Here is a 16,787-nt window from a genome sequence, read left to right as displayed (position 1 = left end):
AAGGTTTCGGTGTGTTTAAAATAAATGAATAAAACATGCCATCATTTTAATGATGATATTTTTGTAGTTGTTTTTCTTTAAAATAAGCCAATTACTTGAAATGTGTGGGTTACACATAGCTGTAGGGAAACTGAGGCTCATATCATCAGTGTCCAATTAGTCTTCTTTTAAAAAAATAACAGCTATATATTATTATTTTCTATTTTTTAATAAGAGAAAAAATAATAAAAATATTCATTTAAAAAATAGAAAAGAAAAAAAATTTTTTACACCTCTGGGGCAGGTTCCAACTCTTTTGGTTTCTTGAGGAAATAAATAAAAAGCTTTGCAGAAAGACTCCTAAAAAAATTGCCCAAGGGGGAGGGAAGGAAACACCTTAAAACACTGCATTACCAAGCGCTGAGGTAATCAACTACAATCTGAGAAATGTCAAACAGAGGTATTCATCTACTCAAAGATTTTGCTGGTCAAGTTCTTAACTGCCATTTGCAATCACTAACTAAAATATGGAATATAGTTATGGATATAAACAAGAGGCAAATTAGTATCGGGAAGTTGGGTTTAATAATCCCCTAAAAAAGTCCATTTGTTTTATAAAGACCCCTTTTTGCTTGATCTCGGACATGTATTCCCAATATAGACAGCATTGGATTTTTTTTTCCTTACATTTTTAAACACCCTGCTACCATAAACTCTACTCATAGTATATCTGTTCTGAGTGTTTCTCTCGAGTTTCAATTATGTAAGCACTGAGGAGCAATAAAACACAGGTTCAGCCTGCTTTAGAGTAAGTATTATAACATCCAACAAACATAAATGCAATTCATTTATTACTAATGTTCAACAGCACTGGTTACTTCTTGTTTTTCTGATTTTTGCAAATATTTATCATATTATCACTGGAATAGCTGAAACAGATTGAAAGCGCTTTCATGTTTGGAACTGGGGTTTGTTTTTTTTTCCTGCTTAAAACAATTGAAAGATCACATTGTTTGCAATGAATATAAGATTGATAACCTAAAAAACTAGGTGATTTGCAGGTATAAAAGACTAAAACAATTTATAGTCTGTGCTTCCTATCCACTATGGAGAGGGAAAAATGCACCATTGACTACACCCTTCTCACAGATAGAGGTCAGTAATGGACTGGATTTGAATCTGCCTAGTGAAAGCCTGAAAGTTACATGAAAGTATCCTAGACAAAAATGAACTCATTTTGAGATTAAAGAAGTAACAGAAATGATTAAGAAATAAAGCTCTCACCTTCCTGGAAACAGTATTATCTTAAGTGTGCCTTCTTTCTAGTCCTTTAAATAGACAGTTCAGTACAGGAAAAGCCTGATAGTTGCACTAGTTTTAACTGCTTTTTGTTTTCTTCACTTGGTAAAACTCTGTCTCTCCTCCTTTGCTGCAGGAAGGGTAGGGAAGTCAGCCCTAATGGCATCCCACGTTTTAGATACTGCTATTTTAAGCAGCTGAATGCAAGCACATTCTTGATTCTTGAAGGAAAGCACAGCCTATGTAATGCAGATTCCAACTGGAAGGGTGTAGGGTTGCGCAAAGGAGATATGTCTACATCCTAAATCAAGCTATCCAGCAGGCCAGGATATAAATGTAACTTGTAACAGTGGCTCAAATTAGATCCAGACTTCCCCAAGCCAAACACAGATAACATCACCTTATACAAAATATAGGGTGTACGTGTGTGTGAGGAGCAGCTCTTAAGAACGCTGGGTGCATTCTAGCTTCACTTCTTGCTAAAGCCTTGGACTTTGGAAAACACTGATGACTGTTCTAGTCACAGGTAGTTTTATAGACACTGTATTTGCACAGTGCTCTGACTTGTTTTACCTACAGTTCTCCAGGCCTGAACTCTCTTAACTGCCTCGCTACCATATCAGCACACAGAACAACCATTGAAACAGTTTCCTGAAATCTCTTCTCACATAATTTTCAGAAACAAGATCAACACTCACATTCTGACATCACTTTTGGCACATAGAAATAATGACTTTAAAATCACCTCTGTTATGTATTTTTTTATTGTGCAACGTTTAGATCTTTTTCATTATGCAAAGTTTATATCTCAGTGATAACATTGCATATATTGACTCTTCCAAAGAAGAAAGGAAAGAAAGGTGAATAGAGATATAGGTACAGTACCTTTTAAGAGTTTTGAAAAAAATGCCAGGATGAACTTTTCTCCTTCCAAAAATACATATATCAAAAATCAATTCATTAGCTTTGTCTCAAACTACAAATATGTAAAGGTCTTTCTTTGGAGAAAGATCATGTCAGTGAGTGCAGCAAGGAATTTAGTCCATGGAAATTTGTGGGGGTTTTTGTATGGTTAGTTGGGTTTATTAAATCCAATAACTGATCAATCTCAACTCTAAACTGGTTTAATTTCCCTGCAAGCACTGTAAAGTTAGCTACCGTAAATAAACCTCTCTTTAACACACACGCTCACTTTCAGAGAGAGAGGTGGGGATAGAGGGAGAGGGAAGGAATGAGAGAGGGAGAGGGAGGTAGAGAGGGAGAGGTCTGACTTGCTTTTAGTATCTTTTCCTGCTCCTCGTGTAAGGAACTTCTCCCTTTCTATTTGGCTGAACGCTGCACTGCAAAAGGCAGTATCTGAAGAAATACAATCAGTACCTTCCACACACAGTGCAGGAATTTACACGGATTTGTGCCTTGGATTTATTAGCTTATTGTAAGCCCTAAAACAGATTTCCTCCATTAAAATTAATTAAAAGCTCCTGTTGACTGCTTCCCACTCCGAAAAGAAGGTGGAGAATCTTATTCTCCTAACTTTAATGATTGTTTATTTATCTTTTATGGGGTTTTATATCATATTCAAGAGAGGTCTTTTCAGCTGCTTGACTTCCTTTTGCCATCTGCTATTTTTTGTTCGCACACCATCCCCACGCACCTAGCCCCCCGTAGTATTTATTCTTATTTTGTCAGATCCCCGTCTAACTCGTCAGGTCTCTGAACGGCTCCTTTGTATTCCGAATCTCTATCCGATCCCCCTAACCTCTCCCCCACCCACTCACCGCCAGCCCCGCTCCGGAGGCTGCTGATGGGGATCTGACGGATCCTCCTGCCGGGCGCAGCTCCCGACTCTCCCCGTAGATTCCTGAACACTCGGCAGCGCACAACTAAACCGACTACCTCTCTCCCAAGCAAGGCTCACCTCTAAAGGTCCCGTTTCCCCGAGCCACCTCCCAAACAGAGCCGCTGGTGGTGCTCACAGGGGCGCTCTGCCGGTGCCCCTGCCGCAGGGGGAGTCCTCGGCCCTCCCCTCCCCGCGGGGTGGGGGCCAGGCTCGGCACCCTCCCTGCTCGGCTGTGAAACGCGACCGGGGACCCGGGACCGGGCTGCAGCTGCCAGCTCCGAGTGCCGCTCCTGAGCCACACGCCGGCGCAAAGCAGCGCGGGGACCCTGCTCGCACTTGCCGCCGGCCATTCATAAATCCTACTTGTGCGTGCCCGGCGCCGCGGACATGGGGCTCTAACGTGGCCAAGGCGGTATTTCTGACACAGCCTGATCCCGGCTCCGCAACTTTGCCATCTGGGAGCAGGCAAAGGGCACCGCGGCTTTAGATCGCCCGGGGCTAGAATTACCAGAAAGGAAAAGAGTAAGAAATGAAATCCCAACTGTACCTGGCGGTGTCTGGGAATCCCTCGCCGGCACCGATCGTGATCCCCCTCCGCGCCTCTGGCCCCCCACACCAAAACTTTGCCGCCGCCGCTCCTCGGTGGTGGCCGCCGCCGCCCTCCGCCCGGCGCCGCTCCCGGCCGGCCCCGCGGGCCCGTTCCCCGCCGGCCGCCGCCGCTCCGAGCGACCCCCGCGCCTCCCGCGCCTTCCTCCGCCCTTACGAGGCGGCGGCATCGTCCTACCCCCTGCTCCGCCACCTCCTCCTCCGGCGCGCAGCCCACGGCTCTGGCATTCCCAACGCACTTTCTCTCCTCGATTCGCTCTCTCTTTCCCCCGCCGTTCCTCCTTCTCCGGTAAAAAAATAAACGACAGGGGACCGCGGCTACGCTTGGTCTTGGGGTTTCTTTCTTTCTGGATTTTTTGGTTGTTTGCCCTTCTTTTTTTTTTTTTTTTTTTTTTTTTTTTCTTTCTGTCCTCTGGAAATTATGAAAAGATCACATGAGGAGCAGGCACGGCGACCCAGGACCCGCGTAAGTCGGAGAAGCCATCGGACACATGTATGTGAGTATATTTGTGAGCGTGTGTCTGGCTCTCTCCAAGTCCTGCGCCTGCCTCCAGCCGGGATTGCAGGATGATCTTAGCAGTAGTGATGCCTCACATCTCACTATTCCCTGCTAATGTAAGTCGTGCCTTTTTTTCCTCCCTGCCTGACACCCCAGGGAGATGTTTACAGTAATGAATTCAGTTGATAGCCATCTCTCTCTCTCTCCTGGAGTCCCTCCCACATTTCTACTTTAAAGAATGCTTGGAAGGCAGGGCTGCAACCTAAAGCTTTCCAAGAGGCAAAGTCAGGCTAGATTTTCTCTTTTTCTTCTTTCCTTATTTCCCTCCCCGTCCCCCCCATCCCCCCCGGCTGCTTTTAACCCCTAGGTTGCTGAGGACAATTTAGCCAGCTACATCTGTGTGGGCTCTCCCTCTCCCCCGCTTTCAGCAACGTGAACCAAGCGGGCGGCGCTGCTGGGGGATGCTCGGGCTGCGGAGACCCGATCCCCGCCCTGCCTCCCCGCCGGGGCCGCGCTGCGGGAGAGGAAGGTGCGCGTACCGCGTCCTTCGCGGCGGGACTGCCCCGCACCGCTGCGCCGGGGACTCTCCGAGTGTATCGGAGCGTGTCGGAAGGGAAGCCGGGAAGTGAGCTGAGACGCTCCCCGAGCGGCGGTTCTGGGAGATGCCCTCGCTAGCAATAATTACAGCCGTGCTCTCCACCAACATGGCGATATTTCATGTGCAGCCGCCAAGCCCGCCTCCCCCACCCCCTTCTTTTCCTCTCCTTCCTCCCTTGCCAACTTTTAGACACACAGCACCAGTTCAACAAATATAACACAGAATAAAAGAATCTCCAACCCTCAGGGAAGAGACGGACCTCGTCCAGTATTCTGCTGATTTTCATCATCAGCCTAAAGACTTAAAAACCTCTGGAGAAACCGCCTTTTGCCCTAAAGCGGTAACAACACCCACTCCCCTCCACCCCCCTATTTCTCCTGTACACATTCAGTGTGTGTACACATGAGTGAGCGTGTGTGTGTGTGTGTGTGTGTGTGTGTGTGTGTGTGCATGCCGGGCTGTCTGCGCTTGTTTCCGAGTAACCCTTCCCCCGCCGTCCAGCTCCTTAGTAGGCTACTGCCTTGTCCTGGAAAGTCCACTTAAAGACAAGGCTTTTTAATACCGAGAAGCACTTGAGCGATAGGATACAGCCGTCAAGGTAGGACGTGGGGTGTGCAAAGGGAATTTTCTTCAAACTCCTACATTAGTAAAGGAAACACACAGCACAGCTTTTGCTGCAAGTTACTTTAAGAAACGGGCTGAGGAGGGATGGAGGAGAGGGAGCTGATCAATGCCATGTGTCGAGGAAACAGAAAAGGGAACCGAAATGCCTCGGGGTTGGTTTCCCCCTCACCTCTGGCTGCTCAGTGTTTCTATTTGCTCGGCCGTACCTCATAAGCTGAATCACTCGCTATTAGCTCCGCGCCTCCTTCGCCCTTCGCTTGGGGGGGCTAAACCACTCACGACTTCAAAGGCTCAATAAAGCCGTACGAGGAGCCCGGCGAGGGTCAGCCCAGCGCCGTGCGCTCGGCGCAGCTCCTGCCCCCGCGCTCGCCCTGCCCTCCGCCTCCTGCCCCCCAAGGGGGCTCCGGAGAGTCCCCGCGTACGGACAGCGCGGAACCGAGCCGCGCAGCCTGCTCGCTCGGAGAAGGACTTGTGCCCTCACCTACGCGGCGTGATGGGGGTGGGGAGCGAGCACGGACGGGGAGCGCAGGTAGCCAGCATTTCTCAGAGGACTCAGCAAGAGGAAGAGAGTTAAGGACGAGACCCCGCTTCCCTCCCTGCTTTACGCCCCCAGGATGGAGGGGAGGCAGCCCGGGGCCCTCCGCGGGTCCAGCCGGCCGGGAAGAAGAGGGTGTGACACCGGTCAGTCCCTCGGTCAGAGCCCGCATCCCCGCCCCGGAGCAGGGGCTGCTCCGTGGTCGAAACTGCTCGCAGCTGCCAGCTGGTCCCGAGGGATGAAAGGATCAGGAGTTCCGTAGAGTACAAAGGCTAATGTGCTAGGTTGTTTTTTTTTTTTTCTTTTTTTTAACTTTTTAGATCTTTCTTTCTTAGCCCCTGCATACTTTTCAGAGTTCTTATTTGAGTATGATTTATGTCTCCTTCATGAAACTGATGGACAACCAGTGCCTTTTCTGGCGAAAAAATCTCATGTATAATCCACCTGTCCCTCTGTTTTCCACATCCCCGATACTAGCAACCTGTCGTCAGCACAGGAGGCAGAGCTGGCCATTGTCGATCACAAGTATTTCTGCCCTCTGTGCCCCTAATGAGGGAGGAAAGTGGGAATGTTAAAAACTTCTGCAGGGCTGCAGGCAGTTGCCCTGCTCCGCAATCTCAGAGGGATTAGGGGGAATTATTCCTGTTCCTCTCCCTGTCCCCGGACCCTCAACCAGGCTACACTTCAAATCAGTGAATGATACTCAGGACACGTTTTGGTCAAATCAAGATTGTGTCAATCCAGCAAGTGGCTTAATCAGGCGTTACCTGCTCCTGCGGAAGTGGGTTCCTTCTCGGTAGGTCACCCAAAGCCCATCGGGTCCGGCAGGTTGAAAGGGGAGAAAGTGTCAGCACAGCTGGGCTCCAGCATGGTACTGTTTTAAGGATCACCACCGAGGTCTCTGTTTTCCATAGCTGCCAATAGTCACCAACACCCAAGGTTGCTCTCAAGGAAAGGAGGAAAGAAATTATCGTGCCAAACTGCTCTCCAGCCGGTCATTTGACCCTGACACCCACCGATGACACTGAAGAACACCCCGTTGAAGAGGCTAAACGCCTCGCAATTTCCTGTCTTCTCTTCCCCCAGGCGGCCCCGGCGCACCGCCGCCGAGCGATCTTATCGCCGTGCCGTCATTATTCACCGGTGACAGCCAGAGATGCAGCGCTCCTAAGTGAGGGTGACAGATTTCAAACGCGGGGCTGCAGCGTATCCAGCCTCAGACATATTCTTCCTCAAACTTTGCCTAGCAAGAAAGTCAGCGGCTTAACCCTTCGCAGCTCTTTCTCTCGCCCGGGGACCGAGATCCCAGCACCGGGGAATGCTGGCTGGGGGGAATGCAGGACAACACGGCTACTTGGCTGGGCATTCTTTTATACCTGCCATTTTATATTCTTGGTTATTTTCACTTGAAACAGATGAGAACCGCCAACTCTGGGGAGCAGATGGAGGGCTTTTCTGTGATTAGGGACTGGAAAAATCCTCTTGGCAAAGCAGATCGCTGGGGACTCACCTGTGGTCCCTTTCTGTCACCGTGTCTGCAAACTCATCTGCATGGCACGAGTTCCTCTTATATGCGCATATACAGAGCTTCTGCACTTTCCCCAGAGTGGTGTGGTTAAAAGCACAATTCCAAAAGTGCCATTTCACTCAGATCTCCAGAATCAGCTCTTTTACAGGTTATTAACTACAACAGAGAAAGTAGCAAGTGAGACAGAAACATATTTTCAGGAAAGAAAGAAAGGAAAAAAAGCCTTTTTCACACACGCACTTTGTACTCAAAGGAAATATTTACCACCACAAAACTCCAGCATGTCAGAGCATGTTTCCTCCTAAGCACAAGAAATCTTAAAACTGAGAGAAAAGCATGTGCAATTCAAAGATGAAATAAAGTAATGAAGTGCTTGAAAGCTTTCCAAAATGTGTACCACCAGTCCAGAGCCCGATGTCAAGACAACATCAAGACAACAGGGAAACAAGATTAACAAACTCTATTGGTTGCCTAGAATTCATTTATATATATTTTCAGTGCATTATGATATTTCTGTCGCCATTCTCTGCCCCCACCCCCCCCCCCCAAAAAAAAAAAAAAAAAAAGGAGGGGGAAACACACGACCTCTGGCTGCAGCTGGTATTCCGGGAGGTCCTTCCAGAGCCCCTGTGGTCATGCTGTAGGAAGGATGGAGAGGCAGGTAGATGTGTATGAATGGGAACTTCAGAGCTTTCTTCATTAGATGTGTAAGATAAGGCTGGACAAGGGAGGAGATGAATCCTACAGTAAGCAAAAGGACTGGAAAAAAGATATTCTCCTCCCATCCACATTTCCAATTTCCGATTTTAAGCACAGCAGGCAAATGAACCTCATTTGAAGAACAGCCCCCAGCCGCACTCAACCCCCCCTTCCCAAAACTCCCCCCAAACTGACCCTTTAGACATCACAAATGTCCTTGTCCAGTGTGTAACAGCAGTGACGCGGGGGGCCGTGAGTAGCCCTGGCCGAGGGAGGTTCCGCTGGCAGGGGCAGGAGCGCTGCCGCGGGCGCGCAGCGGGAGCTCCGCGGGCGCGGAGCGGGGCCGCCTGCACGTCCCGCGGCGCGGCCAAGGTGGCAGCAGAGCACAGCGCTAGGATGGACACTTCCCCCCTCGCTCCTTCCAACACGCTCTGCTTAAACTGCTGCACACCCCTCCCCCCTCTCCACGTAACCCTGGTAATAGTCCGATTACTTGGACTTTAAACAATTTTTGCCCTCACCATCACCAGACTATAAATGTGTCAAGGATGCATTTATTTATTTATTTGCTAGCAAACCGCTTTTCATGGTTGAAAAGCTGTAAACTAAAAGGAGAATATAGAAATATATTCTCTTTAAATTATGTGCGATCATACAAGAGGGCTAGCCTGGAGTGATGGTCCACTGATCCATAATACAACCTCACTTATTTTATAGGATGTGTAAGATCGGATAACATTAAGAAATGTTATAAAAATGAAAGCGTCTTTTTTAAATATTTTTTCTTCCAGCTATATTGTTAGATTGCTTTCTGCAGCTTGCAAGAAAGAGGCTAAAAGGAAATGGAAATAATTTTGTGACTGAGAGGTTGGTCTAAATCATACTGAATAATCTCAATTTTGTCTGTAATGTAAAATTTTACTTCTGGCCTTAAATTCATGCAGCTGACAGAAGGGGGAAAATCACTAAATATATTCTTCATCAAATTTTGAAAAATCAGCTTATTAAAAAGGATTTTGAGGAAGGAAAGGGAAAGGAAAGGGGATGGGGAAGAATGAGAAAGGAAAGGGATGGAAAAGGAAGGAAAGGGGCAGAAAGGAAGGGGAAGGGAACCAGGTAGACACAGTTATAGAATATTGATGTTAATTACCATAGTTTTCATGCTGATGACAGTTGCACAAATGTAGATCAATCCAATGAACATTTAGTTGAATTTGATAAAATTAAGGTAATTAGAGTGGCTAAATCATGACATAAAAATCCAGAAGTCATTAAACATTGTTATGGATTGTTTCTTTGTGGTTTTATTTGTTTTTTCTTTCATGTATAGGCTATGCAAGGGAAGATAGAATAATGAGAAAAACTGAAATCAACACCTATATGAAAAAAAGAATTAATTTATGATTGACCTAACCTACCATGATGAGTGGAAGGCATAAGTAAAACCTTCTGAATAACATACAAATAGCCAACATAAGTTTTTACTTTCACATTTTCTAAGTGTAATCATTAAGGTCCTTTTCATTGTCATAGTCGGCTTTTAAAATAAAGGAATATCTTCCATCTATGGTTCTGTCACTGCACCTTTATGTTTCTGGAAAAAATAATCCACACCCTTCTATCAGACAAACTCTTGCTTCACTATATAGAGCTGAAACACCTCAGTGAAAGTCACACAGCATTCATTAAGTTGCCCCTTCTGCATTCAGTGCTCTTCTTTCATTCTAAGTGGAGAAGCCTAGAAGGCAGACTATCAATCTACTGTAGAGAAAACATGCTTTTCTGATCACAAGGCTATCCTCCCAATCTCCCATGGGAGTGCAAGAGCTCACTCATTCTAATTTCCTACTGATTAAAAAAAATCATATTTATTTGTACTTTCTTATCCACAGGTTTGGCAAGCTCAAATCATTCTTTCACTTTTGTCTCTGTCAAGTCAATTTCTGTAAATTTTGTACTTTCTAGAGGGTTATAATTATGACAGAGTGCCTCTTAATGATCAAAGAGGAATGTCCTAGAGTGACTTTATGATGCTTGTATCACCATTTGTCTGTTCTGTTTATGCTGGATATTAAGTTCTGCACCTTTAAGACTGGTTCCAAGAGCAAAGAGGGGAGAAGAAGCACAGAGTTTGCTTTCAGAAAGTGAACTTCCAGAATACTTTGCTTGTTAAATAAATTGGTTTTTTCCACTTTTCACCAAGGAAATCTTTCCCTGAACCAGTAGGGGGAAGGGTCACTTGAATCTGCCTTCTAGAATGACCTCTTTGGAAGTTTCCTCCCAGATTTTCCCTAAACCAGAACAAGGAGCCAGTTTTCTTTCAGCCCAATAAACATGGATGAACATTAGAATAATGAGAATATATAAAAGTTGGATAGGAGAACATTATTTTTAAAAGATTAGCCTGATCAAAATGTCTCAATATTATTTAAAGAGAGAACATAAAAATAATGCTACAGTTTATAATATAGACCCCAAGGCTCATGGCATAGCTTTGGCTTTATATTTGCTTGATTTCCATGTGTCACTTTACACAAGGTTAGCAAACTTTGGTCTACAGTATTTCAAAATATTTCAAGCTCTATCTGACAACTATTAACTCTCTTTCAATTCCAGTATCAGCTAATTATGTGTCATAGGATACAATGGAGAATTCAAGTTTTCTATTGAAATGTATTGATTTTTGCCTTTTCTGGATTAGTCCCTAGATTCTGATAAACTGGTGGCATCATTTGGTAAAGCCTTTCCTAGTCTTTTCTGTTTATTTATTTAAGAACACGTTGTAAAAAGATTAAGTGAAAAGGAAAATTGGTTTCAATTATCTAAAGAAAAAGCTATAAAAATGTTACCCTGACCATCAGGGTCAAGAAGCAGAGGCTACATGATTTTGCCTCCAAACTCAGAAATAAATGAGCAATAATCTTGGCATGCTGGTGCACAAGAGGTCCCTGTTCCAGGGACTATTACTAGAGGGCAGAAAAACATGTCACCATGGTACAGACTGATTACCTGAAAGGAAGAAAAAAAAAAGAATACTCAGCAGATGGTATTTGTTTTGAATCCTGATAAATTAGCAGTAAGCTTTCAGGTCTTCAAGAGGATTTTGAAGCAGTGAAAATATCTTGTGAAACCATTTGTCTTGCTCTTTAGCACTGCAAAGCACCCACATCACAGATTTGTGGACTGAGGGGGATAGGAAGGTTGTCACAACAGTCAACAACTTCAACTCTTTTAAAACATAGGGCACCAGATTAATTTTGTTCAGACCAAAACCATTTTGTCAGAATTTAGTAAGAGAGATTCTATGTCACTTCAGTAATTTCTTTATGAACAGGGAGGCACTGCCTTTTAGACTTAAGGGAAATGTTGTTAGGAGGAACAGGGATCTCTGAGTAGATCTACTGAACCTATGAAAGGTACCCATCCAGGTAAGCATGGCCTACTGAGAGAAAGAGAAGGGATGTGCGCTTATGAGTGACATGTATTACATTGAAGTAGAAACGCAGTGCTAAAAGTTGTGAGGCTGCTTACTCATGGATATTATGAGGGATATGGTGCCTAGTGCCAGTAGATTTTTTATTTCATTTCCATATATATAGAACTGGAAAAGTCTAAATTTGCTTCACTGATGGGATGTTGAAGGAACCATCTTGTGAGAAAACCCATCTGCAGAATTGCACCAGGATTGCAAGTTTAGGGTGAACATAATTCAGCTAGCAGTCATTGTTAGGCAATTCCATTCTTCTTGTGGAATTGTGTTTTCCATTCAGCAGTCTTTGCAATTCTCAAGACCTTGAACAATCCCTGAGGAAAGACCAATTTTGCCTTTTATATATGCCATATACATTCAACCTCTGAGACAGTACTGACCATTTGATATAAAACCCCAGCTATATGCAAAGATAACAGCATATGGAAAATTCATTTCCTGAGTCATGTGTGTACATATATATTGAATTGTCTTGCAGAATTTATAACTAAGTAATTGAGGTCTGCTTCTTCTTTTCTTTTAACTCAAACAGACACTTCTTCAGTCTATGATGGGTTTTCTCTTCAGTTAATTCTGCTTACTTGGTGACAAATTGCACTTGAAATCTACCATGAGATTATTTTGTTAAACATACCACAATTAAAGTGTCCTAGGTGGAGTAGTTATGAAGCAGAGCCAGGAATATACCCCCAGGATAAACTGAACTTTTTACTTACATCATAAAATGATCCTCCTTTCTATGCCTCAGGCAAAAAGAATGCTAAGAAGTTAAGATATTCTTTTTGGTAGGGTTAGAGAAGAGAGTGAAATCCTCCCTGGAGAAAATGAAGAAGCTTGAGTATGTAATCATTAATTGGTGAACTTTAGGAAGTCCAAACAATGAGTTAGGGAGAGAAGAGTTTTCAGGTTTTGGCTCTTTCTTTTTTAATTTTGAAGCATATGCATATTTGTCAGAATTTGTTCATCAGAGGGATGGATTTCTGCAAGCTCAGAGAAGCTGAGGTTTCACTATAGGAACATCTTTGGTGTTTGTTTCTTGCATTTGTCAAACACAAATAGTCTTAGCAACTATTGAACAGAATAGGCTAAGTATAAACTCTTATTGCCTTTGTCCTTAGATTTCTCTGGTCTCAAAGGTTGTTGGCTATTGAACACTGTTATGGTCAGTCTTAGCATTCTCATAATTTTCAGCTTATTGCTGGACTTGGTGTAGGGAACAGCAAGAAAAAGGGAGAATGAGCTGGAAGTCAAGGGTGATCCCAGAAAAAGGCAGTGCCCTCAGCCAGTCCTGCGGAAGGGAGACAGGGCGGACAAAAAAGGGGGCTTCGTGTAGGGTTCTTTAATATCCCTAGGCATGCCAGGATGGAGATCCAGGTTCAGTGTTCACAGAGGGCTGGAGACAGGACTGGAAAGACGGCTATCTTGCCTGTCCAATGTCCATCCAGAAGAGAGAACTGGAGACCTGCACATGTCCGGTAGTGACTGCATCTGGGCACCCCCAAGGTGACACAAAGCCCCTGCATCAGAGCAGAGTTGGAGAGAAGGAGTGAGAAGGAGGTTCCCAGGGAAGGATGGATCTGGTCAGGGCCCATGGTTTCCCCCAGGACTCTGGATTTATGACGCTAGCCACCAGTAACTGCACACCTAACTTACTGAAAACATTGATGAATACATAACATCAGTTCTCTGAAGGGCCAGTTCATAAAGTAACAAACAAGATCAAGCTCTTTCCTCCAACAGTAGTTAGTTTTACCAATCCATACTGGATAGTCTGTTGCTCTAAGTATCTGAAAGATAGAATATTTCATCTACATATGAGAAAGTTTTAAGCTCTTTTCAGATGCTGTCAGTACTTCTCTTTTCTTAGTCTCTTCATGTTTGTGCATGAGATTGGACAGTCAGGGAGGAGATACACTGTTACCATTTTGAACAGTTGTCTTATAATTCTTCTTACAACTGATGATCATGTGATGGAGATAATTCCTGGTAATACCCCAATAATAGGGTAAGGCTATTGCTTGAGACACACAGACTTTTACAGTCATCTGCTCTGAGGAGACTCAAGCAATTATTGATCAAAACTTTCTGCTGTGCTCCTGCAAGTATATTTTTTTGCAGCAGTTATTACTGAGATGTATTCTTGAACCTCTGCAGATGACAGCAAAATATGTACTAGCTCTGACCAGGGTCAATTTCCAGCTTCCTTTTTTTTTGCTAGGCTGTAAACTGATAACTATCAGGGGATGCTGCCAGCCTAAAAAAGCTCTTCCTGTTGAGGGAAAATGAGGAAAGGGATGGGTGGACAACTGGGGGAGGTAATAACTTTAACCAGTGTTTATCCCCCACTGCAAATGAGTCAATAGTCACAGCTCTAATTTAAAGTTAAAAAAAAAGTCTCCAACTTTCAAGAATGCAAATCCTCAAACTAGAAAAAAGTTAAAAAAAACCCAAAAACCAATTAACAAACCAAGACAAAATAAGTGAATGAGATAATTATTGGAAGAAAGGAATTCCTAGTGAATACTGGGTTACAATTCCACATCATGTCATAGATTGCTGTCATGATTTCCATTACAAATGCAGGCTTTAAATACCATGATTTTCAATTTTGTAACTAAGAAAAGATTGGAGTTAACAGTTCTGGTTTTATTTCACTTTTTGTTACTGCTAAAGTTGCATTTATTGGATTGTTTGTTTTGATTTCCCCTCCCTTTTTATTCTACATTTTAAACTGCCCAGAAATGCTGAATAATGTTTGTGCCATGAGATACCTGAGCCAAGGAGTGTGTTGCAGTCAGTACCTGTGAACCCTTCATTACCTGTAGCCTCAGGCTGTTGTCTACTGCACCTACCTTATCCTCTGATAGAATTATTTGACTTAGCTAGGTTTATTTTAGGTTTGCAGGGGATGATATTAAATTTATCATTTCCTAGGAAATCTGTTCTTGGAGACATGTGAGTAGATCCTTTGGGAACATCTCTTCTGTAGTTGTACTAAGAGACAGACCATTAAATTGCTTTCTACCCATTTGGTTACTATCACAAATCTGGAATTCTATACTTGGAGATAAATGGAACAAAAATGTCTCCTGCTGTTGCAGGGCAAACTCTATTGAGTCAGCTGAGTCAGATCACACTGACTGCACAACTTTTGATGCAATGAATCAGAGAACTGGTATAGCTGTGCCAACACCCTGCTACTTCTGACCATGCCGTTATTTGACACTTCAGAGAAACGTGCAAAAAATTCATAAACCACCTGGCCAATTGTTCAAGTTACATATCTTGATGAAAAAGTTATGGATGAAGAAGCAGAAGTCAGGGAAACTGATGATCTTTTTCTAGTCGAGTGCTCAGTTAGACACCTTGTATTTAACAGAACATGAAAAAGCTCCCTTTTGTTTCTTAGTTTTTTCTAAATGATCATATTTTATGAAGCATGCACGTACTAATCCAGAGACACAGACAATTGGATTATTAAGATTCATTAAATGCATTGATTTGTCTTTTTCTTTCTGTTTCTTATCTCTTATTAATGATGCGCAATGACTTGTCTCTCATTTTTTTCATCTGTTTTCATCTATATTCCTCATATTTTATCTGGAACAAAGAGTAGTCTTGTGTCACGAAGGCTCATCAAAGTCATAATTGCACTTCATTTATCTGCATTGAACTGTCTGTCATCCGTTAGCATTTTGAACGCTCTGTACGTACGTCTTTCTGCACTTGTCTGCATTCTTCCTCATTTACTTCTCCTGGACTATCCATTACTTCTTGCTAGCTGATTTCTGCTTTTAATTGTTCTTAATTACCAGGTGTTTTTGTAATCTTCTGGCAGTTTCAACCCAGAAATATTGGTAATGCTTTTTTTTTTTCTGCATTTAGCAGGAATTTGTAGTCAACACTCCTATTTTTCTACAAGACTAACATGCCCCAGCAAGGCAGGATAAATCTCAGTATTGAGGACCTGTTATACACCACAACAACCTACACACCTTTTCCTAAGCTATCTTTTATACTCTGGACATTATCCTTGACATAGCCAAAAACTCAAAAGCACTTATTGTAAGTAATTTCTGCAAAATTGTCGGCTGATCAATATTAGATTGGTAGCCAGAAGGGGATAAGGACTGTTACTGATGATTTTCATTTCTTCTTGGTTTTATCATGCATCATGGGTTTTTTTTAGTTAATTAAAATATTCCTTTTTTTTTTTCTATCATACAACTTGCTTTTGCTTATCCTTTTCCTCCTAGGTACCTGTCTCATCATCTTTACTATATCTTATTTTAAAAGACCGGGCAAAACTGGGTTATAGAAGGTGTTTCACAAATTAGATAAAAACCTCAGATTTATGAGGTTGCTTTGAAAGAAGTAAATATGGAAACATTAATTTTGGGCTGCACAGATACTGTGTTCCTTATCAGTAAGATGGGACAAATGAATAACCTTTCCTTCACAAGAAAATCCTTTTCATAAGTAGGTGAAGGTTATCAGACAGAAGGTTACTGTGGAAGGATAAAATAGTATATACTTTATGTTTCAGATTCTTAACTGAGGCACATTGATATAATGGAATCAATGAAACTATGGTGGTTTATATAAAATGAAAACAAATGGGGATGGGTTTGTTTTTGCATTAAGCAGAGTCAGATTAATAGTGGTATCATTACCTCATGTAGGCAGGTTTCAGAGGCCTGGGAACTTTATTTACTTGAGCTCAGGTGAACAGGACACTATTTCATGTTTGGTAATTATTTAGACTAGAAATAATATCAGGTCACAAGAAATCTGCTGAAACTCAGTTTACATTAATATCTCTCTGTAATTAATTTTTCTACTTTCACCGAAAGTGAAATTTCTGATAGTGTGTGTGAACTTTTAAATAGCTTTAATACAAAGAGCAGAAGCCAGGTCAAAAGGTACAAATACTTCACCAGCCTTCTTAACTTTTCATATGTTGTTTTAATTTCAATTAATTTTATAAATACTAGAATTATTTAATATACACTGTATTATGAAAGTAAGCTAATATTTAACAGGTGTTATTTTTTAAAATTAGCAATGGAATAATCTAAGGAGTCTATGAA

At 42.9% G+C, this 16,787-nt stretch overlaps 1 protein-coding gene across 9 annotated transcripts in view; it reads right to left on the bottom strand.

The window, feature by feature from the left end:
- Nucleotides 1-8,551, bottom strand: part of FLRT2 (fibronectin leucine rich transmembrane protein 2) — a 62,428-nt gene extending 53,877 nt beyond the window's left edge. Inside the window, exons 1-3 of one of the 9 annotated variants that reach the window (XM_030949376.1) lie at nucleotides 8,403-8,551; nucleotides 8,094-8,226; nucleotides 6,748-7,664 (exon numbers count right to left, since the gene is read on the bottom strand). The gene's annotated coding sequence lies outside the window, so the exon portion shown is untranslated. The other 8 variants (XM_030949379.1, XM_030949381.1, XM_030949377.1 and 5 more) reach the window with 8 other exon arrangements.
- Nucleotides 8,552-16,787: the final 8,236 nt, after the last annotated feature.

This window comes from Camarhynchus parvulus, chromosome 5 (assembly GCF_901933205.1).
Source record: "Camarhynchus parvulus chromosome 5, STF_HiC, whole genome shotgun sequence".
In the NCBI taxonomy this organism is placed as follows: domain Eukaryota; kingdom Metazoa; phylum Chordata; class Aves; order Passeriformes; family Thraupidae; genus Camarhynchus; species Camarhynchus parvulus.
This window is presented reverse-complemented; position numbering and strand designations above follow the sequence as displayed.